The sequence below is a fragment of the Artemia franciscana genome, chromosome 1 (genome assembly GCF_032884065.1).
Source record: "Artemia franciscana chromosome 1, ASM3288406v1, whole genome shotgun sequence".
Lineage (NCBI taxonomy): Eukaryota > Metazoa > Arthropoda > Branchiopoda > Anostraca > Artemiidae > Artemia > Artemia franciscana.
Window position 1 is genome coordinate 57,292,436 of NC_088863.1, and position 14,990 is coordinate 57,307,425.

The following is a 14,990-nucleotide window of genomic DNA, read 5'->3' on the forward strand; positions in this document are numbered from 1 at the left end:
GTGGTCCTTTAGCCAGGAAGTGCAAAAGAAAGCAGGGGACCAGTCATCCTATGCTTTTGCAAGCCCTTCCTGCTAACTGACCCTAGATTTCTCTAGGTAACCTTTCAAAATTGGGCCAGTTTTGGATGAACCTACATAGTTACATCACTGACCTTTTCCCCAAACCAAATAAACTGTTAATGCCAAGAATTAAACATGTGCCCTTTGGACAAAGTATTCTCAACCTAGTGTGCCAGCTACTTAAGAAGGAACACAAATGTGACCAGAAAAAAAAATATTTGAAAAAAGAAAATGTTTGGAAAAAAACAACTCAGTCATAGTTCCTACCATTTTTCACTGCTATCCGATAAACAATATCTATTTATTTAGACAAATTAATTTTGAGACAGGTATCAACAAAACTCCCATCAGGGATTGTATTTACTTAAGATACAATTAGCAATATGAATGCTCAGTTTTGTAATATTCTAGTCTTGAAATAAAAAAAAAAAAATTAAAAATTATGTGTTCTATTTGTTTTCCACTAGCTCACTTGAGCAAAATCATTTGTGTCCAACAAAATCATTGTTGGACCCTCTAGAGGGAAAAGAAGTGGAGGTAGGTACTTTAAATACTTTCCTGGGACATACTTTAGCCTCTAGACACATACCTGAAAGTTTCATTTTCCTGACCTAACCTCTTTCAAAGATAGCTAAAAGTAGCTATAATAAAATTTTACCCTTACTTTATGTTAAAAATCCAGATTAAACAGCAATCTCAATGAATATAGACTATATAATATAGGCATTGACCTAACCATTCTAATTTTTTTTTACTAAAAATTAAAGGTTGGTTTAGAAACTAGGCCTGTTTCATTTGGTAATATTTGAATAACTCACCAATGTGTTAGCTGCCTTCCTAAGAACCAACGTTTTAAAAACATAAAAATGTTTTTCTGATTCCTTATTAAGCTTAGCCTATGCAAGGTGGGCCTAGAACACCAAAAACACTTTAAATCCTAAGGAATATGCATAATATTACTTAAGGGTCACTGAAAAGCTAAGATTATTTCTACTATTAACACTTTCATTGTCTTTCCTCTAGACTAAACGATTTCATACCTATAATTTTTTCCAGTGAAGCGTTCGATTGGCAATTCTGTGTTGACTTGCTAGGTCGACTTTTTACTAAATGAACGGCAGCAGAGAAAAAAGTCAACTTTTAAGTTAACTTTTACGAGTCGAATCAAACGCAACTCTGATTAGTAAAAATCCCATCGGATAAGTAAACAAACACAGGCTTCGTAGAATTTTTTCGTGGGGTTTTTGACGTCATAACTCTGCGATAATTACAGATGAAATTCTAGTCCGGACTGACAATTCTTCGAAGAATTCCAGACGGATGCGAAATTAATTCTGCATACTTGAGATTTCGGACACGCTCTCTATGGCCTATAAGTGTATAATTTCGTATGACTTATTTTCTCTATAGCCTAGCATTCTATGGTTTCTGAAAGCTTACTAGTTCAAGAACAGGTTTTATTATTCTCCATCACAGGCACTGGTAAATATTTCGTGTTAGGCCTCGTATGAAGGAAACATGTTAATACAAGAAACCTAGGTTCCTTATTTGGTGAAACTGTTGTTTAGGAGCTGTTTGCTCTATTTGAGAGTAGTTTAGTTAGGCTGATGAAAATGTCAGGAATGTATCCATAATCTTAATGAACATTTGGAATGATATTTATCCCCAATAGGCCTCGAAATACCAATGGGCTAACTAGGCTGATTCCTTGGAGCACCACAAACTGTCACCAAGTGATTTTTATTTAACAAAGACTAGACCAATGTGATTTAATGTCAAAGTGCTAGATGCACTTTTCCAAACCTTTAAATCTAGCCCTGTCACCCACATTTTAATGTGAAAATGTAGGCTGTACCTGAATTGTATTTAGGTTTGAACTGGCAGTATTGATTTTCAGGGATATCTGTTCATTCATGTATCAGTCAAAGAGACTCACTGCTGACAGATTTGAAAAATCCTTTAAAGTAAATATGGACAATATGTACTCTATGCTGGAATTCATGGGCTATATCAACAAACTGATAAACAGTGAGTATTTGTCTGGTCAGAGATTTGTTGGCCATAAAGCTTGCTTGCTGAATCTGGTTGCACAAACCATTGATCTGGGTACTTTTATTGGGCAATATCATCACAAATAGAGCCCCAATCATGTATCATAGAGGACACAATATCTGCTGCAACCAATGCAATATATTTTTAACAAGGGGTAGTGCAGAGTGAAACAACTTAGCCAACCAATTGTATACACCATGACTAGACATTGACAAACAACCCTTACAATAATCCATTCCATGACCCAATTGTTGTGGTCCTAGAGTAGCCACATAGCAATCAATATTAGGACAAACAAAAGTATTTATCTATTAGCCATCTCACTGAATGGGTTGGAAACGACATGTAATTATGGCCAAATTGTTTGTTGCTGCTAGAGGATCACCCAATTCACTTTTTAATGTCAACTGACAAAGTTACAAATTCTAAGTTTTTATTAGAATATACTGAAGGTGCTTTATATTGTAGTGGTTAATATGTTTGTGAGTAGATTTTCTTTCAAGAATCTGCATGAGGGTGGGGGTTATTGGTGTTCCTGACTCCCAATGTCTCAACAAAGGATACATAAAGAAATATACAACTGTCCAATTAGAAGCCAGGTGGATTGTCTGCAAAAATAATAATATCTATGCCACTAATAGTATCAGCACCATTGGGAAGAAAAATTCTCCCAGGTAAATTAAATTAGTGATAGGCTATTTGTAGAACTAGTTTTTTAAGGCATAGTAACAAAATGGCCAAAGAGGTTAGAACTATTTTGAATATGAGAGTCACAAGCTGAGTAATTCTCAAATGACTGAAATGAATGAAAGAAAAGATCTTTAAAAGATAAACATAATAATAATTTTTAAAATTATTCCTTACTTTCAGTTGGAAAAAACTTGTTTTTTGTTATTTATTAACAACCACAAGCCAAAGACATACAATGTCTTTGATTTACTATTACATAAGAATCATAGTTATGAAGCTGTTTGAGGTGAAAGAACATGGTAAGATTAGCTGAAAAATAACACAAACAAATTATTATTTATATCAGCCATTATTTTTAAAATTTGAACTTCAGTGTAAAGAGCAAGGTATTTATTTACAAGGGGGCAAACTTCCTCATATACTTATATGAGGGGGTTTGCTCCCTTTTCAATTCCTTGCTCTTTACACTATAGTTTGAATTTTGTTCTAATTCTGTAAGAATGGCCCCTGAATCACCAAATTCATTTAATTAAAATAAATAGCTCTTTTGAAATTACTAAATATACTTTAGAGTAAAAGCAAGGTACTGACAAGGGGACAAACCCCATCATATATGTAATAATTTCTGTTCATTTAAATTTTACCGTTACTCTTTACTTTCAGTTGAAAAAACTTGTTTTTAAAAAATTTAATTTCTGATTCTTTTTAAAATAATGCTTGGATATCCAGTGCCCCTTTCATAAAAAATATCTTCCCCCATGGAAAAATCCTCCCATGTAACCCAATCCCCCTGATCCCCCCCTCCACCAGAAAAAAAACCTCCCTGAAAATGTCTGTATGCTCACCAATAACCAATACTATATGTAAACAGTGGGCAAAATTTATGACTTGCAGCCCTTCCCCCAGGGACTGTGGGGGATTAATTTGTCCTCAAAACGTGGCTGCTAGATATTTTGACTATGCTGAACAAAATGGCTATCTCAAAATTTTAATCCAGTGTCTTTGGGAGAAAAATAAGTATGGGAGGGGGCCTAGTTCCCCCTATTTTTTTGGTGGGCAACTTTGGTAAAGGAGGTATATTGTTTCTTATGAACAATGTAATTTTACAGCTTAGGCTTGATTAAACCTTCCTGGGGGAAGGGCAAGGAGTTCTTGTTTGAAGTATATCTACCAGAAGAGATGTTGCACCCTAGCCATGCCTGGTTAGAATTAATAGCAGTGCTCATTGATGTGACTGTAAGTGGTTTTGGCTGATCTTATCCATTTGGTGGGGGGAGATATTGGGATATTGAAATCTATTTTTTGGAGGGTAAATCATTTTGCATAGACATAGTCAAAGCTATAGCTCATTCAAAAACACCAAGTTGACAACTACAGCAATCATTTTCTGTGGTGGTTGCTATTTTCTTCTGTTGGCCTAAAGTCTTATTTTGCTCTGAGATTTCTTTGGCTTTTCTTTCTTTTATCTAGGCTCATCAACTGAACCTTTCAATTTCTCTATGATTTCTTACCATTATATTTAAAAAAGATCTTTCACAAGAGAAGTTTGTGAAAGAAAATTAACAAGCTGCATGAAGCCAAAGATGAGTAGAAATAAATTCAAATAATTTTTCAAATGTAAAACTATAATAATTAACTATCAATAAATAAATTAATCCCAAAGCATACAGAAATTACAATAAATAACCAAGGCAAACGCAAAGCAAGCAGAAACTAAGAGGAATCATGATGACAGTCCTATGCCATCTAAAGACCAGAACATAATTTGCACTTTACTGAAAATAATCCTTATTTCAAGCCATGTGCTTTTATCTTTCATAATATAAAAAGAAAAAAAAATTCTGTCATACACAAGATTCTTGGGGAAAAAACAACAAATGAATGTGGATTGACAGTTTGATATATATATACTGACATTTATTCTTCAAAGTCTTATTAATTTTCAGATTTAGTAAAGTTATAGAAAGAGAAAACATTTAAGATGAAATTTGTTTTCAGTAAAATGTAAATTATGTTTTGGTCTTTAAAAAGAATGGGGTATCAGTCCTACTCCTCTTCGTTTCTGCAAGCTTGTTTTGAGTTTAGCTTGGTTATTTGTTTAAATTTCTGTTCATTTAGGTTTTACATTTGAAACAAATACTTGAATTTATTTCTGTTCACCTTTGGTTTAATTTAGCCATGAAGTCTTCTTTGAAAAATTTCTTTTGCAGAAGAAGGTTTTCAAAATTAATTTCTGTTTGTTTTTAATTGACACAGCCTTTTTCATTGGTTAAGAAAGGAATATTTTGAGTCTTACCAATTTTATAGGCAGCACAATAGAGCCAGGGCCAAAAGAAGGGTGACTAGAACAATTGGGCCTTGTATTTGAAAGGGCCCCATGCCGCCATGAAAATGAACACTTGGTTCTCAAAATTATGAAATGTTCTTTACAATTCCAGTAAGCGTTGCTTCTGGAGAGAGATCATTTTCCAGGCTAGAACCAATAAAAAACTATGTGATATCAGCAGTAAATCAGGATAGACTAAATTGTTTAGCAATCATGCTGACTAAAAGTGAAAACACAATGAAAATAGATTTTAAAACTGTTTTAGAAGCATTTCCAAAACAAAAATTTAGAAACCTGTAAATTGATGTGCCCTTATTTGGTGATATAAATTTCAATAGGCATTTTCAGCAGTTTCAGAATATCCAGGGGACATAAATGTAAACTAACATTAGCAAAAAATGAGTACAAAAAAGAACAAAAGAGGACAAAACCGTAAGCTCAAAATGAACAAATTGGACCATCAAATGAGGCAAGATGAAGAGAACAACCCAAAAAATGTAAACATACAAAAGGTGATAATGAACAACCTAGACCATCAAAAGTGACAAGACAAATTCAAGCCACTAAGGCAAAAGGCACTGACAAAAATGTATGAAGCAATGATAAACGAAAATAACGATCAAAGAGATATGTAGTTAAAATATTAGTGAAACCAACAATTAGAACAAGTCAAAACAAAATTAAAGAACATAACAATATGCAGTTAAAAGATAAGTAACATCAAGAATCCAAACAACTCAAAAATGATAGTGAAGAAAAGAAATATGGGGTTACAAGACATGTGACAATGAGGATCAGAACAAATCAAAATCAAAATGAAGAACAGAGAAAGTGTAGTTAGAAGATATACACCCACAAGAATGAAGGAAATATACAGTTAGAAGATAATCTGCAGTGAGAATTATAAGCAACAGCAGGGATCAGAATTTCTCAAATGAAAGATAAATGTGAAGAACAAAAAATGTAGGGTTAGCAGACACGCTAAAGCAAGTGTCAAGAGTTTCAAAAATGACAGTCATGAACAAAGATCTGTTCTGTTAAAGGACAGTAAGAATCAGAACAAGTCTAAAATGAAAGTGCAGAAGAAGAAAAGGTATTTTTGTACATAATGGTACTCACTTGAGAACAAACTTGTTTTATCTGTCTGTATTAAGGTTTTCCACCAAGCTTACATGGTGACAGAACACATTGGGCTTATATAATTTGGGCAATATATTTCCACATTAGGGGGGTGAGGTGCGGATAAGGATAAAGCTTTTGGACAGCATGAAGTTAGAAAACAGTTCTTACTTCATAATATGCAGAATAATTTTAGCTAACACACATTGCATGCAGACCTGCATTACTTTACCCCCTCCTCTAATGTGCAAATATAGAGCCCAAATTTGTTTCTAAAGTATCATGTTTTCATCATATTTTGGTATATTTCATTAGGATTGATCAAGCTTCACTTCTCAAGTATGTACTATTTTGTACACAAGTACCAAAAAAAAAATATTATGGTAGAAAAACAGCACCACCACAATCTTTGATGCCAACAAATTGTGGCATAAAACCCAGTAAAAGCCTACAAAGAAACCATAAACTATGCACATGTTATTTGCAAGTCATTGGGACCCTTTAACTCTGTATGCATTTACTGTGGAATCCTCCATTATCCCACAGGAAAAGTAGCCAGCAAAGATGATTTACTTGGGGGCTGCTAACTGCTTGGTAGAATTGCATTCCTGCATCAGCAATTTCCAAATGAATTTTTTTGGCCTGTTATAGGACATCCCTTGCTCTCTAAAGAGTTCCACAAACAAATACAAAACTGGAACTCATGTTTTGATTTAGGTTCATTCAGTGTAGGTCATGATCAAACCAGAAATGGTTGTAATGTTTTCAGCTTCAAAATAGCTGGACAAATTTATTAAAAAGTCAATTTAGTTGCAAACCCCGTCACACAAACCCTGAAGGTGATTTTGAGCCATATTCATATGGCCAAATGTACTTTTTAGGTCCCAATAGAGATGCTAAAGAACACCTTTCACATCTTTTAAATTATTGGATCAATCATAACCCAACAGATCTCTAGTAAGAAATATTGTGTGACACAAACAGCTATGCTAAACGTTACATAGAAGTGCAATATATATATATATAAATATATATATATATATATATATATATATATATATATATATATATATATATATATATATATATATATATATATATATATATATATATATATATATATATATATATATATATATATATATATATGTGTGTGTGTGTGTGTGTGTTTGTGTATGTTTATTTATTTTGTGGATTTGAATTTTGCTTAAAAATTGAATATATTGAGGGGGCACCACAAAAAAAATTCTGATCAGGCCTTGCACCTACTTCATCTGGCCCTGAATAGTGCTGCCTAAGTAACGAGGAATGTGGGAAAAATGTGTTATTGATTATTATTTTTTTAAGACCATGGTACTTTCTATATGAAAACTTGTCATTGAAACTTCTAAAGAGGCTCATTTTATGTGAAATTCAAACTACTAGTGCCTTTTTAATAGTCAGAAGTGATTAAGGGGCAACCAGTCCCCTCCATGTCCATCATTTCCCCAAACACATCCAATAGAGTTTTGAGATGGCCTTTTTTTCAGCATAGTTGACGGGTCCAGCAATTATGTTTGCAGATAACAACCCCACACCCCTCAGGGCAAGGGTATTAAGCTATGCCCCAGGGGCATATAAGGTTTTTTTTATGGAAAAGGTGGTTTTGTAAACTTCAGAGAAGGCACATTGGATTGGAAATCAGTAGTTATAGCGCCCTTTTTTAAGAGTAAAGTGATTGGAGGGCAACTAGTCCCCCCTTCACATACTATTTTCCCCAAATATATCCAATGGAAATTTTGAGATAGCCATTTTCTTCATAATTATCCTAAGAGTATGTAACAATACCTTTACAGTGGGCACAACCCTCGTAGCCCAGGGACAAGGGTTGTAAGTTTTGCCTGGAGGCATATAATGTTTTTATAGAACGGGTGGCTGTATGAACTTCAGATCAGATAAGGCTCATGTGGTTGGAAATTGGAAGTTCTAGTGGCCTTTTTAATGGCTGAAAGTGAAAGGAGGGTAACCAGCCCCTCCCCCAAGCCTATCATTCTCCAAAACACTTTGGATCAAAATTGTAAAAGAACTATTTTGTTCAGCATTGTTAAAAGTTCCAGTACTTATCTTATTGGGGATGTCAACTTCCCCACAGTCCTCTGGACAAGGGCTGTAAGCTAGGCAATTTGTTCATTGTTTTCATATAGTATATGTCATTAAGAAAGGTATGCATTTTTGAAGTTTAATTTCCAAAAAGACAAAGGGCATTCAGTTGAGTCTTTCAGAAAGTGTTGAGAGGAGTGTTGAACTAAATTAAAGCATGTTTTGTGCATGATATATGGATTTACAAGAGGGCCCAACTCGGGAATGACTGAATATATTTAACTTTGAATTTTCAGGAAATCATAAGAGAGATGATCAAAAAGGGAATATTTGCATGCTACCACTACTACTAAAACTATCAACACTACTATTGCTATCACTACTACTACTACTACTACTACTGCTACACTACTTCATTTACAATATTGACGGGAAATTTAAACGAAATCAAAAAATGCTTTGTGCTTGTGCTTTGTCAAAGAGTGTATTTCAAGAATTGATTTGGGTACTAAGTTGGATCTTTCAGAGAATGCTAAAAGGGGAAGATCATCTGACCTAAAGACAATTTGTGCATGCTACAACTAATACTTCTATCACAGGTACCTTTAATATTACTACTCCTATTGCAACTACCTGTAAAGGCAACACATTAATGCTACTGATGCTACTAGCACTATCACTATTACTAGTAACTCAATAAAAAAAACTAGTTTTTTTTAACTGTAATCTGATTCAGTTAATCAGAAAGATAAATTTTGATTTTTCATTGTCAAATTTTTTTCGTTTTATATTCTGTTTTCTTGACCTAAAGGCTTCTTAAGAACCTGATTTTGTCATTTAACAGTCAAAGACGATTATGTTTCGGTTATTAAAGACGCTTTGTAGACTCAGTTCTTGTGCTTTGTCTAATTGCTGTTCTGCCAGGAATTCCTCCATATGAAAAACTGACATCCTACAAGTAAGTTCAATTGCTATTCTTACCTACTCATTTGCTATTGTATTCAGATATTCAACCGCAAATTCTTTTTGGATAAAAATTAAATCTTTTTTTAATTATACACTTTAGGCCATCATAACAAGACAACAGGGCGTACTTCCTGATGTTACATACTATTTTTTTTTCTAAGGTATGGAAAATTTGTCTAGTCGTTTTTATGCTCTTAGAAACATTTTCAATGGGACAAGATTTACAAATGGAATGACCTATGTTCATTCCAAAATTATATGAAAGGTGTTCGTAATATTTTAAGATTTTGTATTGCATGTTTATTTCTAGGTCTCCCTGAAATGTGAGTGGATGTCACTTAAATCCCCACATCCCTCTCCTGTCCCCTTATGAATGTTCCTCACGTGAGGTGTAATTAACTAGCAATTTCAGCAAAACAAATATTTATTATCCTCCTCATCCACATTTTGTCTTCAAAAGTTTTGTTGTTGATCGTGCATTGTACTGTTCCATGGTATATGCAGTAGTGTAGCCATTTGTCTATGTTATGCTGCTTCACTTTTCTTAAGCCTAATTTTATTGAACTTGTGATCATAATTCTGAATGGCGAGATTTAGTGTTTCTTTTCAGTAGCAAAAGATATCAAGTGTGTCTATGGCTATTTTTCAACCCTTCACGCCTACTTGACAAGTGCCTTCATGGTAAGAGATCAATATATAAAATCCTAATTTTATTCAAAAGCCCAAAATAATAGAAGATTTTAACTATGATTGATTGGTGCTTGCAGAAGTTTTACGAATATCAAGCTGATGATTTCTTATAGACTAAACTTTGGTTCCAATGTAACTTAACTTAACCCATTTAACTCAACCCACAGTCAACTCATCCCTATTCAACTCAACCCTCATGCAACTCAATCCTCTTGCAACTTGACCTCATTTATATCATTCCCATGCAACTCAACCCTCATTCAACTGATTCCTATTTCGATTCAATCCCTGCTGTATGTTAAGTTGAATGGGGTTGAAATAAACGAAATATGAGTTGGACGAGGTTTAGTTTAAGTGGAATGAGTTGAGCGGGGTTTAGTTACACTCACACCATACCTTTTAATTTAATAAAGAAGGAAGAGAAGCATTACTACTACTACTACTATTAATAACTCACTGCAGCACCAAGCCGCCTGAGGCCAACACAGCTACGCAAGCTCTTGCTCCAACCTAATCTATTCAATGCCTCCCTCTTTACACCCTCCCAGGAAGTTTCCATTTCCTTTAAATCTTTATTTATGACATCTTCCCAATCCAGACGAAGACGACCTGCTTTCCGTGTAGCCCTGGACGGTTGGCCAGAAAGGACAATCTTCGGCAATCTGTCATCCTTCATCTGCAGAACTTGGCCTAGTCATCTCAGCCTTTCTTTCATTATAGCCCTAGAAAGCGGGATTAAACCACAATTTTCTTACAATCTACTGTTTGAAATACGGTCAGTAAGCCGGTACCAACAATCTGTAGGCAATTTCTCTGGAAAACATATAGTAAATTTTCGTCCGCTTTTCGAAGTGCCCATGCTTCAGAGCCATATTTGACCACTGTCAGCACCGTAGCTTCCAATATTCTAATCTTGGTTTGCAGACTTATCTTCCAATTCTTCCAATTTTTTTTAAATGTGAAAAAATACCCTGAGCCTAACCTATTCTACTTTTAACATCTTCACTGTTCCCACCGTCTTTACTAATAATACTACCAAGGTAAGTGAAGTTGTTTTAATTTCTCTTCGATTCATGCATGACTTCTATTTATTATTTATTTATTTATGTTTGACTATCTTATCCATTGTGATTCTTGTTCTTTCTAGGTTTGTGTCGTTTTTTTTTTGTTCTTTTTTTTTGGTTTTAGGTTTGGTAATTATTGTTTGTTTTAAAATGACTTTCTATGTGCATTTCAATTTTCTTTTTTTTTGTTTTTACATCTTATTTTTTGTCCAAAAACTTTGTTTTTCATCTTACTTTTTAATAACAAAGAAAACGAAACAATAACGTGACCACAGTTCAGGGTGGTCACCATTTTTGTTCTTTTCCAAAACAAAAATACAGACATCTTTTTTTTACTAGCCTGAGGATTGTTACAATATAGACTTCAAATGGCTGAAATTGGGGCTGTTATTTCTTATTTCTTAAATATGTTTAATTTCCATCAAAGTTGGTATTTGAGGCCTTCTACATTTGTTGATAATGAATCTGATGTTCAATTTATGAAATCTAAATCCAGAATAAAAGCTTGCTAGAATTCAAATTTTAAAATAGTGTTTGATGTTCATCAAAATTATTGTACAGAAAAATTTGAACTTGTTGCTTTCAAGTACGTGGCTAATATTGCAATTTGGAAGTCCAAAATCAAAGCAACTAAACAACATGTTTCACTTTTTTGTTTACATTCAACGAATTTACTAAGTAGGTTGATTACAAATTTGTTGATTACAGAATTTATGGCTGATACCGCAATGTACTAGTTTTAACCCAAAAAAACACAAGAAAACGAGATTTTCTAGTGTTTGGAATACATATAAGCTTTCCTGTGATCTTTTAAACTAATATATGGAACAAAGGAAAAATAGCTGAAAGGTGAAAGTTTCTTTATAATTTGTAATATTTTAGCTGTGATATAAGTAACATCATGCCTTGTTTTCTTTCATTTATTTTACGAAGGATATTTCCGTCTGCCAACTAACCTAATAAACAAAAATTGAGCCAGCAAAACAAGTCTGTTCTCCTAGCAATTGTCCCGAGGGTCAAGGGGACTGTGCGTTGTTGCCACGAACCTGATCCGAAAAGGAAAAACAATTGTGAATGTCTCATCTTTGCTGTTGCTATTCCGTACCAGTTCGTAACTGTACGTGTACGTAACCAAATCGTAACAGTTGGTCAAACAAAGCTCTTTTTAAGTTGCTTGCAAGTATTTCCCAGTTGTTGTTAGTTCTGACGAGCAGTGGTGATTGGATTCCATTGGATTTCATTGAGTAAAGGTGAAGGGTTGTTCCCCATTCTGTCTAAGCATAGCCAAAACATAGAGTATTATCTAAATAGAACTTCAAAGCATTGTCTTATGTGGAGCTTGTAACCAGTAAAAATTTGCATTATAAATGAAATGATTTCTTCAAGATTAATTCAATCAATTAGTCTTCTATTAGAATTTACACTAAAAACATAGTTCATTTGTATTTTTTCCTAAAATTCATTTACAAAAAAAACTTACAATAAATTTGTATAATCTGCTACCATAAAGCATTTATCTGCATGTATTTATTTTCCTTTTAGACTCCCAGAGCCTTTTAGTACATCTGGACATTTGAGTAGAAATAATCTTCTAGCATCTGCGCAAAATCTTTTTGTTGGAGAAATTCATGGACCAGAATCTGTTGTTGAAATTGAAGATCCAAAGGTGAATATCCATTCTATAGTTGATTTATTAGACAGAGAGATAAGGCACATAACCCTGGGATATCCCGTGGCACCTCCCAATTTTACAAGAAATTACACTTTCAGTTGGTGCATATTCACAGACTTGGCACATATTGGTTTGTTTATAGAACTGTAAAACATTCAAAAAAATGTCGAGTTTGGTATATCTTTTGAAAATCTATGCATTTTCTACTTCTACAAGCATGAATAATTTAAACTAATACTGTAAGTTGCCTCAGGTGCTTAAACAAAAAACTTTAGCAAAAATAATAACAAATCGTTAAGCGAAACGAAAAAACGTTCGTTTGTTTACAGCTTCAGATATTTTTATTATAATTTAGTTAATTTGACACCTTTATTGGTAGTTATAAGTAAATGATAGGTTAACTCTCATTCAGGTAGGTACAAAGTTTTTTCTTGTAATAGGGGGGGGGGGGCAATTTCTTCAAAACAGCTAAAACCAAATACTTTGTAAGAAAATGATTTTTACGTTATTTTTGGGGTAGGGTGACTTTTATTTCCAGTAGGAAAAATTACTTATTATTACACAACCTAAATCATTTTTCGATGCAATTAATAGTTCCAATGGGATTGCTATCGGGTAAATATCACATTTTTGGATTATATTAGTTTTCTTTTTAAGAATTTTCTTTTTTTGTGAATTTTACTAAAATTTGAGTATATTCCAAACTATAATTTAAAACTATAGCTTTTTCTTTACTCAAATTTTCCACTCAAAGGAAAAAAACGAGCCAACGAACCGCTTTGGAGCCAATCCTAACTAATCACTTTTTACACTTTTTTTTAGCTTTGACTATCAAAATACCTGATTCATTCCAACTTGATAGTTATGAAAATAATCCTCAATAATAACTGCTAGTCCAAAAAAAACTTAAAAAAACTGTAAAAATGACAAAAAAGACTTTTTGCCATCAAAGGATTAAGAATTTTTGAAAGTAAATTCGACTAATTTAATTTTAGTATATGCCCAAGACAGTTTTTAACACCCGTGGTGCATGTTCAGTAATTGATCCAATTTTATATATGTTTGACTTGACTCACATAAATCAAACTATTGTATGCTAGTTCACTTCAACTTACAAACAGCAGTGCATATGCAGATACATAAGATGCTAGGCTTGAGACTCCAGAGCTTGGGTTGAAGACATAAAGTTACGAATACCCTTAGCAAGCAGTGCTTAACCGTAGGTGCAAAAAAAATACAGCCATTAGAGAGGGGGATTCAGAACATTGTTTCTAGGGGTATGGTAAAAACTAGAAAAATTTACATTTTTAGGCTGCACTTTCTTTATTTTCCAGGGCTTGGGGTGTGTCTAAGGAATCAAGTGCTTCAGTGAAACCTACTGGGATTAGTCTACAGAATCTGATTAAAATATCCTTAGTGTTTTTAAATGTCAGTTTGTTCGCACTATTAATCGTTCAGTGACGTTTTTTTAAACACGTTTATTAATGATTGTGTTTGCACACTACAGAACTATCAACTATATATACTAATTCTGAACATACTGGAGGAGTTGTAAGTGAATCTATTACAATAATTTTCTATCTGATATCAGTCAACTGACTGATATCTGATATCAGTGCTCAAATACTTAATACCTTTGTATATACCGTGGGAAAGCGAAATTAAATGACTTCAAGAAGACCATAGAAGACGAAAGAAGTTTGGTCTTAAAACACAAATTTAGAATTATTTTGACTAATTATATGAGATAGTTTTAGAAACATTCTACGCATGGAGTCACTACTGGTTGGTGCGCTTTTGGTTCAGAAACTTTGGATGTAGCTTTACTAGTATTTAGCTTGAGGTAGTCAATGAGAATAGAGATCTACGTATCCTTTTTTATGATCATCTTAGATTCAATTCCTGTGCCAATATTGTTGATCCTTTTGATTCAACCAAATACTATGAACATAAATAAACTCTTTGCATGCAAATTAGTCTTTACTTACAAAGTCGTGGCTGAAAGAATCTGAAACCTGCTGAAACACCAACTTCAACCTCGGTGTTCAGCGATTCTTGGTGACCAGATGAAAAAATGAGCCATAAATTGACTACTGAAAGGACTGAATGACTGAAACGAAAATTAACAAATTGAAAATGAATAAAAACTTGAAGTACTTTGTACTTACAAACACGTTTCTTGATCAGTTCCAGCAATTATATGAGAGTATGTAGATTGTAACATAGTCCTTTCTTTCAGTCGATTTCAAATGCATATGTTTAGGTTTTGAAC

General features: G+C 33.6%; 1 long non-coding RNA gene across 2 annotated transcripts; it reads left to right on the forward strand.

The window, feature by feature from the left end:
• Positions 1–1,328: 1,328 nt before the first annotated feature.
• Positions 1,329–14,707, forward strand: LOC136040914 (uncharacterized). Of its 2 annotated transcripts, none has more exons than XR_010620917.1 (3): positions 1,329–1,448; positions 12,589–12,712; positions 14,053–14,707. It is a non-coding gene; the product is annotated as an uncharacterized LOC136040914 (long non-coding RNA). The 2 variants fall into 2 exon arrangements; XR_010620921.1 differs by having other exon boundaries at positions 1,345–1,438.
• Positions 14,708–14,990: the final 283 nt, after the last annotated feature.